Source organism: Symphalangus syndactylus, chromosome 4 (genome assembly GCF_028878055.3).
Source record: "Symphalangus syndactylus isolate Jambi chromosome 4, NHGRI_mSymSyn1-v2.1_pri, whole genome shotgun sequence".
NCBI lineage: Eukaryota > Metazoa > Chordata > Mammalia > Primates > Hylobatidae > Symphalangus > Symphalangus syndactylus.
The window spans coordinates 90,630,921-90,645,495 of record NC_072426.2 but is presented as its reverse complement, the minus strand read 5'-3'; positions in this window follow the sequence as shown (position 1 = coordinate 90,645,495).

Below are 14,575 nucleotides of genomic sequence, written 5' to 3'. Positions count from 1 at the left end.
ACATAATAAAACCATATACAACAGAATCACAGCTAGTATCATACTGAATGGGGAAAAAACTGAAAGCCTTTCCTTTCAAATCTAAAACACAACAAGGATGACCACCTTCACCACTGTTATTCAACATAGTACTGTAATTCTTAGCTAGAGCAATCAGATAAGAGAAAAAAATAAAGGGCATCCAAATTGTAGTGAAAGTAGTCAAACCATCCTTGTTTGCAGATGATATGATCTTATATTTGAAAAAATCTAAAGACTCCACAAAAAAACTATTAAAACTGACAAATTTAGTAAAGTTGCAGAATATAAAATCCTTACACAAAAATTAGTAGCATTTCTATATGCAAAAGTGAACAATCTGAAAAAGAAATAAAAATGTTGTCCTATTTACAATAGTGAGAAATAAAAATAAATGCCTGGGAATTAACCAAAGAAGTAAAAGAGCTCTACAATGCGAACTATAAAAGACTCATGAAAGAAATTAAAGAGAACATTGAAAAATTTCAAAAATTCCATGTTTATAAAGTCAAATAATCAATAATGTTAAAATGTTCGTACTACCCAATCTATAGATTTAATGCAATCCCTATCAAAATACCCATAACATTCTTCACAGAAATTGAAAAAATAATCCCCAAATTAATATGAAACCACAGAAGACCCAGAATAGACAAAGCTATCCTAGGCCAAAAGAATAAAACTAGAGGAATCACATTACCTGACATCAAAGTATACTACAGAGCTATAGTAACCAAAATAACGTGATCTTGGCATAAAAGCAGACAAATACACCAGTGGAACAGAATAGAGAACCTAAAAACAAATTCACACACCTACAGTGAACTCATATTTGACAAAGGTGCCAAGAACATACACTGGGAAAACAACAACAACAAAAAGAAACAGTCTCTTTAATACATAGTGCTGGGAAAACTGGATATCCATAGGCAGAAGAATGAAACTAGACCCCTGTCTCTCACCATAGACAAAAATCAAATCAAAATGGATCAAAAACTTAAATCTAAGATCTCAAACTATAAAACTGCTAAAAGGAAACATTGGGGAAACTTTCCAGGACATTGGTCTGGGCAAAAATTTCTTGAGCAATAACCCACAAACACAGGCAACCAAAGCAAAAATGGACAAACAGGATCACATCAAGTTAAAAAGCTTCTGCACAACAAAGGAAACAATCAACTAAGTTAAGAGACTACCCACAGAATGGGAGAAAATATTTGCAAACTTCCCATCTCACAGGGAATTAAGAATCAGAATATGAAAAGAACTCAAACAACTCTAGAAAAAAATCTAATAATTCAATTAAAAATGAGCCAAAAATTTGAGGAGACATTTCTCAAAACAAGACATACAAATAGCAAACAGGCATATGAAATGGTGCTCAACATCATTGATAATCAGAAAAATACAACTCAAAACTACAATGAAATATTATCTCACCCCAGTTTAAATGGCTTATATCCAAAGACAGGCAATAACAAATGCTGGTGAAGGTGTGAAGAAGAGGAAACCCTCATACGCTATTAGTGGGAATGTAAATTAGTACAACCACTATGGAGAACAGTTTGGAGGTGGTTCAAATAACTAAAAGTAGAGCTACCATATGATCCAGCAATCCCGCTGCTGTGTATTTACCCTAAAGAAAGGAAATCAGTTTATCAAAGAAATATCTGCACTCCTATGTTTGTTGCAGCACTGTTTACAATAGCCAACATTTGGAAGCAACCTAAGTGTCCATCAATATATGAATGGATAAAGAAAATGTGGTATTTATACACAATGTAGTATCATTCAGCCATAAAAAAAAGAATGAGATCCAATCATCTGCAACAACATAGGTAGAACTGGAGATCATTATGTTAAGTGAAATAAGCCAGGTGCAGAAGAACAGACATTGCATGTTCTCACTTATCTGTGGGATCTAAAAATCAATACAATTAAACTCTTGGACATAGGGAATGGAAGGATGGTAACCAGAGGTTGTGAAGGGTAGTTGGGGGTTTAGGTGTAGATAGGGATGGTTAAAGGGTACACAACAAAATACTTAGAAAGATGAATAAGATCTACTATTTTAGCACAACAATTATTCATATTTATTTATTTAAAAATGTACAATTAAGTTATTATTGATTATAATAACTAAAAATAACTAAAAGAGTGCAATTGGATTGTTGCAACACAAAAGATAAACACTTGAGGAGGTGAATCCCCCATTTTCCGTGATGTGATTGTTTCACATTTCATGCCTATATCAAAATATTTTACATACCTTATAGATATATACACTTACTATGTACCCACTAAAGCTGAAAATTAAAAATTAAAAAAAAAAACACTGCTCAAGAGGCTGAGGCAGGAGAATGGCGTGAACCTGGGAGGCGGAGCTTGCAGTGAGCCGAGATCGCGCTACTGCACTACTGCCTGGGTGACAGAGCGAAACTCTGTCTCAAAAAAAAAAAAAACAAAAAACACTAAGAAAAGGAATAATAGATGTCATGAACAAATTTAAAAACATCCCATGCCCGTGAATTGGAACAATCAATCTCAGGAAAATGACCATACTTCTCAAAGTAATCTGTAGACACAATGTAACTTCTATAAAAATAGCAACATCATTTTTCACATAATTAGAAAAAAACAACCCTAAAATTTATATGGAACCAAAAAAAGGAACCAAATGGCCAAAGCAATCCTAAGCAAAAAGAACAAATCTGGAGACATACATTATCCTACTTCAAGTTATACTACAAGGCTATAGTAACCAAATCAGCTTGGTACTAATATAAAAGCAGAAACATAGACCAACAGAAAAAAATAGAGAAGCTAGAAATACCTACAACCAGCTGATCTTTGTCAAGCAGGTGAAAACGTAACTAGAGTAAGGACCCCCTATTCAATAAATGCTGCTGGGAAAATTTGATAGTCATATGCAGAAGAATGAAACTTGATCCCTGTCTCTCACCATATTCAATAATTAGCTCAACGTGGATTGAAGACTTAAATCTAAGACTTGAAACTACAAAAATTAAAGAAGAAAATCTAGGAAAAACATTTTTGGACATCAGCCAAGGCAAATACTTTATTATTAGACCCCATATTTTATTAATCCATCCATTATTGATGGTCATTTGAGTTGTCTCCACCTTTTTGATATTATAAATAATGCTGTTGTAAACATTCTAGTAGAATTTTTGTTTGAGCATGTTTTGATTTCTCTCTGATGTATGCTTAGGAGCAGAGTTACTGAGTCATATTGTATGAAGAAGGTTCTTATTTCTCCATATTTTTGTCAATGTTTGTTATTGTCTGGCTTATTGATCCTAGTGAAGGTGAAGTGATAGCTCATCATGCTTTGATTTGTATTTCTCTGATGACAAATGATGTCAAACATCTTTTAATGTGCTTGTTGGCCGTTTGTATCCCTTTCTTGAAATAAATGTCTATTCAGATCCTTTGCTCACTTACAATTGGGTTATCTGTCTTCGTATTATTCAATTGTAAGTGTACTTTACATATTCTGAATACAAGTTTCTTGATGAATACATGTTTTGTAGATACTTTTTCCCATTCTGTGGTTTGTTTTTTCACTTTTTCATGGTGTCCTTTGAAGCACAAATGAGTTTAATTTTGCTGAAGTCTAATTAAACATTTTTTGCATGTGATTTAGTGTCATATATAAGAATATTTGCCAAATACAAAGTCATGAATGTTTATCCCTATGTTTTCTTCTAAACATTAAATAATTTTCACTGATACATATAGATCCTTGTTGCATTTTAGGCTAATATTTGTAAAGAGTGTGAGGTAAGGATCCAACTTAATTCTTTTGCATATGGCCATGCAGTTGCCCTAGTGTCCTTTGTGGAAAAAAATTCCCACCCCACCCTGCATTGACAAAAAGATCAGTTGATCGTAGAAACATGAGTTTATTCCCAGACTCTCCATTTTATTTTACTAATCTATATATTTGTTTTTGTGTCAGTATCACACTATTTTACTTGCCTTTGCTTTGTAAGAAGTTTGGGGAGTATGCCATCTTAATAATATTAAATCTGATCCATAAACATGGGATGATTTTCCATTTATTTCAGTCTGTTTATTCGGTCTTAGAACTGTGTTGTAGTGTTCAAAACATAGGTTTGTGCTTCTTTTATTAAATTTAATTCCGTGTATTTTTTCTTTCAAATGTTATTATAAATGGGCTTGTTTTCTTAATTTCAATTTAGATTGTTCATTGCAAGTGTATATAAATACAATAAATTTTCGTACATTGTTCTTGTTATCTTACAAACTTAATGAACTTTTTGGTTAGACCTAACAGTTTTGTGGCAGATCCTCAAGGGTTTTCTATATACAAGATCATGTCATTTGTGAATAGAGATAATTGCAGCTTTTTCTTTATAATTTATTTACAATAAAATGTCTTTTACAATAAAATATCTTATAATAAAATGTCTTTTATAAAAGACACTTTATTGTGTGATATTTTATTCTTGTAATATTTCTCTCTGGTTTTGGTAACAGGGCAATACTGGACTCAACATGGTTGAAAGGTAGAAAATTTCAACCAATTGAAATGTGTTTTCTTCTATTCTATGTTTTTAGAAGAGTTTATGAAGAATTGGCATTAATTGTTTAAAGGTTTGGTAAAATTCAATAGTGAAGCCATCTTTGCAGGCTTTTCTTTGCATGTGTTGTGTGTGTGTTGAGGGGAGGTGTGTGTGTATGTGTTTTGAGTTACTAATTTAATCTCTTCATTTGTTAAAGTTTGTTCAGTTTTTTTCTTTTTTAGTCAGTTATGATAGTTTAGGTCATTTTAGGATTTTGTCAGTTTTCTCTACCATCTAATTTATTGACATATAATTATTCACAGTTTTAGCTTATGAATCTTTTTATTTTTGTAAGATCAGTAGTAATGACACTTCTTTCATTTCGTATTCTAATAATTTCAATCTTTACTCTTTTTTCTTGGTCAGTCTAAATAAAAGTTTGTCAATTTTGTTGAGCCTTTCAAAAAACAGCTTTCAGTTCTATTGATTTTCTCTATTTTTGTATTCTCTATTTGATTTAGTTTCACTCTAAATTTATTATTTCCTATCTTCTGCTTGCTTTAAGTTTTGTTTACTCTTTTTTTTCTGCTGTTATAAAGCTCTACATTTTCCTCTATTGCATCCTATAATTTTTGGTATGGTCTCTCCTCATATTTATTAATCTCAAAGTATTTCTGATTTGCCTTTTTTTCTTCTTTGGCTCATTGACTATTTAGAAGTGTGTTATTTAATTTAAAAATCTGTGGATTTCCCAGATATTTTCATGTTATCAATTTCTAGTGCTATTTTATTGTAGTTAGAGGATACACTATATTTTCTCTATCATTTCCAATTTATTGAAGCCTTCTTAACATTCCATGTGCATTTAAGAAAAAAATGTATATTTTGCTGTTGTTTAATAAAGCTTTCTATAGATATCTGTAAGGTCTAGTTGGTTTATAGCGTTGTGCTAACCTTCTATTTCTGTGTTAAACATCTGTTGACTTGTTCTACCAATTATTAATAGTGGGCTTTTGAAGGCTCCAACTATTATTCTTGAATTTTGTTTCTCTTTCCATCTCTGTCAGTTTTCCTTCATATATTTTGTTAAACTGTTATTAGGTGCATATGTGGTTATAACTGTTATATATTCCTTTTTTTTTTTTTTTTGACAGAGTCTCTCTCTCTGTTGCCAGGCTGGAGTGCAGTGGCCTGATCTAGGCTCAGTGCAACCTCTGCCTCCCGGGTTCAAGCAATTCTTCTGCCTCAGCCTCCCAAATAGCTGGGACTACAGGCGCACACCACCATGCCCAGCTAATTTTCATATTTTTAGTAGAGACTAGGTTTCACCATGTTGGCCAGGTGGTCTTGATCTCTTGACCTGGTGATCTGCCCACCTCAGCCTCCCAAAGTGCTGGGCTTACAGGCGTGAGATGAATTGAACGTTTTTTTTTTTTTTTTTTTCAGACAGAGTTTCTCTCTTGTTGCACAGGCTAGAGTTGCACAGGCATGATCTCAGCTCATTGCAACCTCTGCCTCTTGGGTTCAAGCGATTCTCCTGCCTCAGCCTCCGAGTAGCTGGGATTACAGGCATGTGCCACCACGTCCGCCTAATTTTGTATTTTTAGTAGAGATAGGGTTTCTCCATGTTGGTCAGGCTGGTCTGGAACTCCAGACCTCAGGTGATCCACCCGCCTCGGCCTCCCAAAGCGCTGGGATTACAGGTGTGAGCCACCGCGCCTGGCCGAATTCAACTTTTTATCGTTATAAAATGTATATTTAATCTCTAATAACTTTAAAAAATTTTAAAGTCTATTTTCTCTGATTACCAGAACAGCTACTATAGTTTTCTTGTGACTGATTTTTGTTTGATGTATTTTTTTATTATTTTCCTTTCAATCTATTTGTATCTTTGAATATGAAGCGTGTCTCTTATGAACAGAATACAGTGAGATCATGTTTTTTACTCCATTCTGACAACCTCTGCCTTTACTGATATAGTGGGATTCACATGTGCCGTTTTGCTTTTTCTTTTCTGTCTTTTATGTTCCTTTATTCCTCTTCTACTGCTCTTTTTACATTAAATAAATATCTTTTAGTGAAACCTATTAATTTTTAAAATAATTATTCAGCGTATATGTTGAGTTCATTTTTAGTTGTTGGTCTAGGATTTAATATATACAGCTTAACCTATCAGAATCAGCTTCAGGTTTATACTAGCTTAATTTTGGTAATATATGGAAGCATTATTCCTTTATGTTATTATTCCTTACCTCTGCTCTTTCAGTGGTATTATTATTATTATACATATTATATTCACTGTTACAAACCCAATTATATACATTGCTATAATTTTACTTTGCCATCTTTATTTATTTCTTTATCCCATCGCAGCTTTGCTCCCACATCACTCTGTGCTATTTTTTGGCAAATATATTACATATACATTACATTTCTACATATTATATTTCCAAATATACATTATATACATATTATTTTATTACTTTTTAAATAAGTTAGAAGAATGGAGAAAATGTGTGCATTTACATTGTCTTTTATAATTATATAATTACCTCCACCGGTGCTAGTCGCAAATTCTCCTTATTTGTTTGTCTGGGAAAGTCTTTATTTTTCCTTCAATTTTTAAAGAAAACTTTGCTGGATAAGACTTATCTTAGCTGACAAGGTTTTCTTTGAGCATTTTCAGTATGTTATCCCATAATCTCTTGCCCCTATTACTTTTGCTAATAAATTAGCTATAAATCTTATTGTTATTCTCTCATATGTAATGAATATTTTTATCTTATTTCTTTCAATGATTCTTTCCTTATGTTTGAGTTTTAACATTTACTATGATGTGTCTGTTAGTGAATTTATTTTCATTTATTCTTCTTGTAGTTTTTTGAGCTTCCTGGATGTGTAGGTTATTATTTTTTAATAAATTTGTTAAGTTTTTCGTCATTAAAAAAAATATATATATATATGTGTTACTCCTTTCTCTCATTTCCCTCTATAGGGCCTATCATGTGTATGCTGGTGTGCTTAGTGGTCTCCCACGTTTCTCTAAGGCACTCTTCGTTTTTCTTCATTATTTTTTTGTCTCTGTTATTCTGCTTACATAATCTGTATCATATACCTTTATGCTTGCTTATTTCTTCTACTAGTTAAAATCTGAGCCCCTCAAGTGAGATTATTATTTCAGCTACTGTGCTTTTCAACTTCTGAATTTCCATTTCAGTATTTTTTTATAGTTTCTCTTTATTGACATTTTCTATTTGGTGCAACATTGTCATCATACGTTACTTTACTTTTTAGTTTAGTCTTTTGCTGATAATATCAACATCTGGTAGCTCTTGAAGGCAATTTGTTACCTGCTTTTTTCCTGCTTTATGGGTCAGGTTTCCTCCCTCCTATAGTACTAAGCACTCTACATTGCTCCTCAAGGAAGCACATCTTCAGATATATTCACAGTTACCCTGAAATACAGTCATTTTGGTAGGGCTCTATTCCTCTTTTTCCCCGACCATACCTAGTTGTTTTTTTTTTTTTTTTGAGACGGAGTCTTGCTCTGTCGCCCAGGCTGGAGTGCAGTGGCACAATCTCGGCTCACTGCAAGCTCCGCCTCCCGGGTTCACGCCATTCTCCTGCCTCAGCCTCCCGAGTAGCTGGGACTACAGGCGCCCGCCAACACGCCCGGCTATTTTTTTGTATTTTTAGTAGAGACGGGGTTTCACTGTGGTCTCGATCTCCTGACCTCGTGATCCGCCCGCCTCAGCCTCCCAAAGTGCTGGGATTACAAGCGTGAGCCACCGCACCCGGCCTGACCATACCTAGTTGTTAAACTCCAACCAATTGTCAGATCATTCCTACTGTTGTTTTCGACACTGCCCTGGAACATAAATCCCTCTGAAAACTAATCCCATCAAATTAAGGTCCCTTTGAAGGAATATGTTCTGAGGTCAACGGCTGGTATTTTTTCTGACCTCAGAAAGATTCCTCCCAGTCATATTATTCTCCAGTATTCTCTTGAAAATGAGCCAGTCCACAGTTTAGCCTGTATCTTGACTCTCACCTTTTTCTACAACCTCTATGGGATATATTGTGGTGAATAAAGGAATGTTGTCTTTTCACCAAAGAACTTCTCTTGGAGAGGGCCCTTTTCTACACTCAACTGCAAATGAATTCAGTTATTGAGAAAGAGATTAGGAACTATCTGTTTTAAGGTAGTATTCTCTCCCCACCTCCATATCAAAGTTTCTGGCCAAAGCTCTAAAGTTAGTTAGGGACAATGGCCAACTTTTCTCTGATGTCCCTACTCTAGGACCTGAGGGTTTGGGCAGGAATGGGGTGGAGCTGCCTGAGGTCTTCTTGGCTTGCTTCTGATAGCATGGAACCATCACCTCTCATGCTATATCAAGAGTGATCAGGGCTCCTATGTCTCAGCATCCTGCATTCAAGATGCAGACTGCATTTCACAAGCCAAGAAGCTGGTGGAAGAAGGGAGCCCCCACCTCTTAACTGCACTCACTCAGATTTAGCCTCAGAAACAGATAACTGGGAGAAAGACGAAAAATGCTGACCTTCTGCTCTTCTTAAGAAGAAAGTCTGATTGGGAGCTTGGGACAGAGTGTTCTGTGTTCTTGGCTACAGTTTCTAGAGTGCAATCTCCATCTCCCTGAGCTGGGAGGAAGGAAAGAGTCTTGCTTCAATTACTACAGATTTTCACTTTTCTTATTAAACTTTTAAAAATTTTCTTTATCTTTAATATATGATTCTTCATTTGCTGTTTGTTCTTGCACCATGTCCAAAGCCTTTACATTGCTGTTTTAAAAAAAATTTTCTGCTAGTTTTTTCTGGGGAGTGCATTAGCAGAAATCCTGATATTGTCTTGAGAAGTCAGTTCCACAAGTATATTTTAATATAATGTCCTGTGGCCCAAGGTTTCTCATGCAAATTAAAGACACAATAATATATTCTTTCATATACTGGAGAAAAGACCCATACACTTATCTTTAGAGTGATAATCTCTATTCTGTTTTTAAAGCAATCAGGCTGTAAGGTATTCAAATCAGAAAATAGAGAGTCTTACCATTTATTAACATTATATCCGTTCCTCCTACCTACATGAATATTCAAGTACTTAGAGTCCGCCTCAATTACATAGGTAATTTTACTAGTCTTCAAATGTTTTCTATTCCCTGAAATTTCTTTATGTTTTGGTAACGGTATTATTTTGTAAGCCCAAATAAGTTTATACCACTTCTCTTTAAAATCCTTCAGTAGTTATCCTCTGTCAACAGAAAAAGTATTGCAAGCTCTTTGGTTTGTCATTCAAGAATCTTTATGATAAACCCCACCCCAGCCTTATCTTCTCTTGGTTCTACTTTGACACTCTAAATTTAAGACATGCCAAATTGCATACAATCTCTAGAACATGGAATAATTTTCATTTTTTCAAGACATTGAATATAATATCCTCTTCTCTCCCTAAAATATTCTTCCTATTTCTATCTGTCTCATATTACCCAGCTCATTTATTCATATTTTTTTAATTTTTTACTATATTTTGAGATTCTACTATGTCTTAGACATCATAATTGACAGAGGTTATACTGTGGTAAGTGAAAAGAACATTGTCTTCCTATCAAAGAGCTTTTGACTTGGTGACTTGGTGATAAAGAGACTTTTTGGACAAATAATTCATTTAATCACATGATAGATGTTACTAAAAGAAGGTGAATTGACTTATTTCTGTAGACTGAAGTTCTTGAGGAAGAACTTCTAAGCACTAATGTAACTATTAGATAGATTGATTGATTGATTGATGGATAGATGTAGAGGTGGAGATATTAAGTAAAGAATGTAAGGCATAGAACAAACTTTTCAGGCAATGTCAATCAACACACAGTGTAAAAGCAGTGAATTATTAGTGCGCTGAATGAAGATCAATATAGCTAGAGTGTAGGAAGCAGAGAATGGGAATTGAAGTGGGAGAGCCAAATCCTGGAGGGTCACATTAGCTAATTTTTCTTAACAGCATTAAAAGGCCTTAAGGAAGAACATTCTCTGACCAAAAATAATGTTTTGACTATTAGAAAAACATAGTAGAAACATATTAGAAAAACATACTAGACTCTTCAAACCTGGAGGAACATTATCTCTTTTGTGGCCCCACCAAGCTTTGCACATGCCTCTGCTGTAACATCATCATGCCCCGTTAACTTGTTTCCATCTTGGTCTCTTCAACTAGCTTAGGAGCTTCAAGGACAAATGGCTCATTTTTATATGGACAGTAGTCCCCTCTTATCAGTGGAACACACATTCCAAGAACCCCATTGGATGTCTGCAATTGTAGACAGTACTGAACTCTGTGTGTACTAACTTTATTCTTATATTGTAGGAGAACATACATTCCTACAATAAACTTCAATTTGTAAATTAAGCATACTAAGAGATTTAAAAAACTAATAATAAAATAGAAACATTTAAAATGTATACTGTTATGAAGTTATGTGAATGTGGTTTTTCTCTCTCATTCTCTCAGAATATCTTACTGTACTGCACTTGCCCCTTTTCTTCTTGTGATCTATCTAGTAACAGAGAGGGTGACTAAGTGACTAAGGAACAGGTAGTGTGTATACAGCGTGGATATGCTTGACAAACAGATGATTCACCTCCCTTGTGAACGGAAGGGGCAGGGCATGAGATTTCATCAGGCTACTCAGAGAGGCACACAATTTAAAACTACTGTTTATTTATGGAATTTTCCATATAATATTACAGACCATGGCAGAACAGGTAACTGAAACTATGGAAAGCAAAACCACAAATAAATAACCACAAACTACTTATTCCTACATTCCCATATCTAAAACAAGACCTGAAACATAAGGAGTTTTAAAACATGTTAAGCATGGAAATAAATTACAGAGAATAAAGCATATTAGTTTTATTTCTTTGACTATAAAGAGCTGAACAAGAGCTACTTACGGATAAAAACAAATCTCTGTACATGTCAATGTTCCTGGACAACTTGGAACTTGAGCAGCAAATTAACGCACATACATTGAAACCATGAGAAATGAGGAGAAGGGAAGCCTTGGTACTCATCCTTCTTGATGCCATTTACTTAACTCTAAACTGAATACATAAACAGGTCATCATATAAATTAGCAATTTATTTAACTTTTTTATTGCTGTTATCCTTGGAGGCAGGATTCAGAGATGAGGAAGAATCATTCGAGATAATTAATATAAGGAAGAAATATAAAACACAAGATTATCAGTACACTTTATTGTCTTGTAAGGATTATTTAATGCTATGGTGTAGACAGACAGATATATGAACACCAAGAAGAAACCTTTAAGCAGAGCAGATCTGTAGATGCTGAGTGGAAGCTAGGATATTTGCAATGATACTGTTCCTTAGGCTGCTATTAAATGTTCCAGGATAGGGTACCTGAATAAAGGTGTGCCACTCATGATATTTCAGTCTCCTACATATACTTGACTGACACAGAGATGAATGCCTAATCCAAGTTGAATCAATCTGAGTCATACCTTGGATTTTTTGAAGTGTAACTGAGAAAGAATGACTGAATGACTGGCTTTCTTCAGTGCCCTACTTGGGAATTGTTGGTAGCCATATTTTTCATCTTGTAATCTACTTTGCAATAAAAGACACCAATCAAACTGACAATCTGTGAGAATCTGAGACTAGAGAGGAGTGTTCAAAGTATTGGATTCAGGGCATATGAAGCCAAGCTCCATCCTTCTTTTCTTATTGCTCAGTCATTCAATCTTTGCTTGGAATACATGAACCAATAATTTCCATTATTACCTGAGATGGATCCAACTGAGTTTCTCTTTCGATACTATATTGGTGAGTAGAAAGGCAAGTTTCACAAAAATATAAACAGTTTGATATCATTTTAATAAAACTTAAAATTTATATGTATTTGAATATAAAAGTCATCATAGAAGATAAATAGAAAAGTGATAACACTGAGTTACCATTGGAATAGTGAAGAAGGGGAGAAGGAATATCTCTCATGTTTATATTGCGTACTTCTATATTGTGTAAAATTTTAGCAATGAGACCAGCCTGGCCAACATGGTGAAACCCCATCTCTATTAAAAATGTAAATATTACCTGGATGTGGTTGTTCATGCTTGTAGTCCCAGCTACTCAGGAGGCTGAGGCAGGAGAATATCTTGAACCCAAGAGGCGGAGGTTGCAGTGAGCCGAGATCACGCCACTGCTCTCCAGCCTGAGCGACAGAGTGATACCTCCTCTAAAAAAAAAAAAAAAATTTAGCAATGAGCTCTATTAATTTTATAATTAAAAAATAATTTTAAAAGGCAATAAACAAAAAATTTCTAGGAAAAACATACAAAGAAAAACAAACGACTGCTTTGAATCCACTCTCAATCATTCCAATACCAAGTGCACCTGTGTTGACTGATTCCTCAGCAAAGCCAGTACAGAGTTGTGATGGTTTCTGATATAAAGCCAAAGTTGCAGAGCTACTTCCCAACTCACAAACGCCTAATTAATGAACACCTGGCACATAAAGAGAACAGCTACTGGCCCAAGCTAACTTGCCTGGAGACAGTACAGAAGAGTAGAAAACACTCTTGAGCTTTGCCGTCAGACTGCTTACTTTTGAATTCTGCGTTTCTATTTACTAGCTTTGGAGTATCAGGCAAGTTATTTATCCTTTCTGTGTCTCAGCTCCTCATCAATAAGATATGCTAACAAGGCTCTTAACTCAAAAGATTGCTATGAAGTTTAATAGAAAGAATGCATGACGATCCCTGCCTAAGCAAGTGTTAGCCACCAATGTTACCAGGAAGCAGCTTGCCCTCTCGGTTCTCAAGATTTCACTACATCACCGTATTATTTCTATAATGGCAAGCTTGGTATCTGTTACCAGGTACAGACCTGTCAACGGTGACAAATTTCTAAATGCTGGAATCAATTTCCTCAGCATTAATTCTTGTCCCACCTATCCATACATTATTTGACTGGAGCAAAGCTACCTTTAAGTTTATGAAGTTCACCACAATCAAAGCAGAGAGCTTGTTCTATTATATGAGTACTATTTCAAAAATTCCAAGATGCACATTATTTTTACATAGTACCAATTTATGAAATCTGCTTAGAGTTGGTGGAGTATTTCAATCCACATCAGCCAAGCAGCAGGTCAGAAGTTACTTGTGGGGTAGATTGTTATTGCCTGATGGGGGCAACTTGGTCATAGCTATTCATGGTATCATCATTTTGACTTTGTATTATGCACATTGTTGGTACTAGATGTGGTAAGCTTAGCTGCCATTTAAAATGTCCTTGAAAATAATACATGATGACCAAGGCTTAAAACAAATATACTGTATATTCAGAAAGTTATGGAATTGAGGAGAATGATATATATATTAGAACTCTATGTCTAAATATATTTAAAATAAAATTTCTACATAAGAAAGCACAGTGTCAGAATTTGACTGCATTTTTTTTCTTCAGTATTGCATAAAATAATGGTGCTATAATAGATGGTAACTTAAATTCTTTTGTTGTTGTTGTTACAGAGTCTCACTCTGTTGCCTAAGCTGGAGCGCTGTGGCAAGATCTCGGCTCACTGCAACCTCCACCTCATAAGTTCAAGCAATTCTCCTGCCTCAGGCTCCCAAGTAGCTGGGATTACTGGTGTTTGCCACCATGCCCAGCTAATTTTTTTTTGTTTGTTTTTGTTTTCTTTTTTTAGTAGAGACAGGGCTTTGCCATGTTGGCAAGGCTGGTCTTGAACTCCTGACATCAGGTGATCCGCCCACCTCAGCCTCCCAAAGTGCTGGGATTACGGGTGAGTCACCATGCCTGGACTAACTTAAATTCAAAAAAGATAGTAGTTCACATAAAGAAATATGTGGGCCTCTTTTCTCCCAGAGTTTCCTGTTTCACACAAGCCAATGATCCCTCAATGCAGTATGCGCTAATGACAAAGCATGTATCAAATCTAGTAGTATGTAAT